This window comes from Trachypithecus francoisi, unplaced genomic scaffold (genome assembly GCF_009764315.1).
Source record: "Trachypithecus francoisi isolate TF-2019V2 unplaced genomic scaffold, Tfra_2.0 Lachesis_group11, whole genome shotgun sequence".
NCBI lineage: Eukaryota > Metazoa > Chordata > Mammalia > Primates > Cercopithecidae > Trachypithecus > Trachypithecus francoisi.
In genome coordinates this window covers 57,809,645-57,812,388 of record NW_022681456.1, presented here as the reverse complement: position 1 = coordinate 57,812,388, position 2,744 = coordinate 57,809,645, and the positions used below count along the sequence as shown (strand labels likewise).

Genomic DNA, 2,744 nt, shown 5'->3' with positions numbered 1-2,744 from the left:
TTTTTGCCATAAATACCAATGGAGTTATAAGACACTAAGTGCTTAAAGGCAACTAGAAGAAGGTGTGCTCTTTAAAAGTTGACTATTATTTAGCAGTTTTAGGTTAACAGCAAAATTAAATGGAAAGCAGAGATTTTCCATAGACCCTGCCTCCCACATGTGCTCAGCCTCCCCAACATCTTGCTTTGGGGTAGTACATTTGTTACAACCAATGAACCTATAGGGACATGTGTTTGTGTTTATTTTTCAATGGATGAAATTCACATATAACCATGATCATCAAAATACAAAATTGACATTTAATCTTTAGGATGTTTGACTAATCTGTTTCTCCCATTCTAACCCAATCTCTTAATCTTTTTTTTTTTTTGGTTGTTGTTATAGCACAACTTATGTATTTCAAATGGACAAAAAATTAGTATCATTTACAGTATCTTAAGATAAATTTCCTTTGAATGGGAGCTTCCTTTCCAGTACTTTGAGGTCTATAAGATGTATCTAGAAAATTTACTACTGTGGAAAATGAAGCCTGCTTAAATCCAATGGAGGGGAAGGGGAAGGGCCTGTGGTTTTTCTTTTTGAATAATTTCTGTAACACTGTCCTTTGGGCGGCTGAGGGAGTTTCATATTTTCTTTAGACATCATTAGGCGCCAAAGCTCTTGCAGGACAACTTTGATGCTATATGAATTCTGCTATTTTGCTAGCACTGATATGGCTCTTGGGTCTACCACTCCATTAGAACTATTTACTCCATTCATATTAATTTTTGTTACAAATCTTACAAAGGGGGGTGCTTCTGGGTATTTAGGTCCACATTCTATTTTAAGGCTGTATATTTGGTTTTCATAAATTGTTCTTGGAGGCCCAATTATCATCCCTGTCCATCTTGTAAGTGTCATGTCTTCGTCATCTTCTAGACCCCAGCTAACTGTGCCATCTCCTACTGCTTTCTGGCCTTCTTTGAGTTCTTCCAACAGTCAGAAATTGTGAGGGACTTTTACTCCCAAGCCCGTGGTGGCTGCCATCTTGCGTGGATGTTGCTTGAAGGCCGGCCCCTTCTTCACCCCCCCGCCCAAACTCTTAATCTTTAAGGAATCAGAGAGAAAAGAAATATGACCCAAGCTGCTTCTGAAAGTCTGGGGATAAACTGGTAGACTACAGAGGCTCACATCAGGAGAAGAAAAAATCCCTTCAGCTACTGGAGTCTGAGCTACTTTTGGGTACTCTTTCTTCCAACTTTTCCCCTTCCTAAACCACTACTCCCAAAACACATGTAGCCACACCAGACCAATCTTGTCCAACTTTTATGTAACAAAGCTGTGAGTTGTTTTTCAGTCACCATGGACCCCCAGGTTGAAGGTCATGTAACCTGAGCATGCCCAGATGAACCAAGCATGAAACTATGGGCAAATCCAAGTGCTCCAACAGAAAAGCAGGAAGAGGGGCTGTATTAAAAAGTAGACACTGCATGGCAGGATCCAGGATCCAATCAGATTGAGTTCTGGTATCATCTCATTGCAAAATCCAATCAGATCACACCTCATTACCCTATGCTTATAAAACCTGACCCAGCCCCCAGCTCAGGAAGACATTTTTGAGCATTTCCTTCTGTCTCCTTGACAGTCAACTTACAATAGACTTTTCTCACTGCAAAAATCCAGTGCTTCAGTGTTTGGCTTTCCATTGTGCATGGGTATGTAAACCCAGTTTGCTGTGGTAATACACACACACACACACACACACACACACAGTATCATTCTAACCTGGAGAGCCTCCGTAAGATCTTTCTTTAACCAGGAGGTTGAGGACCATTTTCTAAGACTCCTTTTAGACCCTTGATAATCCTAATTTAGCCAGTACCCCAAGATGGGAACAAGTACTATAGGGACTTTCAGAGCCAGGAGGCAACACACCTCCCACAACAGGATGTTGTAAATTCTCCAAAAGCATGCATTTTCAAACTACATATGACTTCCACCACCTAATCCACCAAGAATCAGATTCAGATACACCTCTGGAGTACCTATCACTCTCTTTTCTTTAGAATCACTTCCCTGGTAAGGCACAGAAGTTAAGTGGAAGTTGCTGAAATAAAATCACATGCTAAGAATCTCTGTTCTAGAAATCACTATCCACAATACAAATGTAGAAAATTAAAATATCAATATTTCTCCATTCATCTTACTACATACTCTAACCAAAATACTTTAATTAAAAGCTAAGTCACCTGAACCTGGCCAACCATGGTGAACCTGGGCCCGTCCTAGGTGGACAACACCTTGGCTGCCAAGCACCCAGCACAAGCATGGCCTTTGGCTTGCAGATGTTCATTCAGAGGAAGTTTCCATACCCTTTGCAGTGGAGCCTACTAGTGGCCATGGTCTCAGGCTCTGTGCCAGCTATGGGGTAACAAGAGTGGAGTCGGAGAAATGCAACAACCTCTGGCTCTCCCTGGAGACCAGGCAGCTCCCCAAAGACGTGAACACAGATCAGCAAAGCTAAGAGAGCTCTAGATAGGGCACAGAGGATTGGGGGCAGGAGGAGGAGTCCTGCAACACAGCCTTCATGACCCCCAATCCCAGTCTTACCCTCCCCACACCCTAGGGTGCCCCAACCACATCCTCTGTCCGCATGTGTGGCCAGGCCTGACAACCTGGGCCTGGTTGTCTGGCCTGCTGCTCTAACCTGGGACCTGCCCAGGAGGTTGGAGCAGAAAGGGTTCTCCCTGGGGTGGTGGTTCTCC

At 43.3% G+C, this 2,744-nt stretch overlaps 2 pseudogenes; one reads left to right on the top strand and one right to left on the bottom strand.

Annotated features, from left to right (window-relative positions):
• Positions 1 to 357: 357 nt before the first annotated feature.
• Positions 358 to 1,064, bottom strand: LOC117091017 (annotated as a pseudogene).
• Positions 1,065 to 2,244: 1,180 nt separating this feature from the next.
• Positions 2,245 to 2,533, top strand: LOC117091016 (annotated as a pseudogene).
• Positions 2,534 to 2,744: the final 211 nt, after the last annotated feature.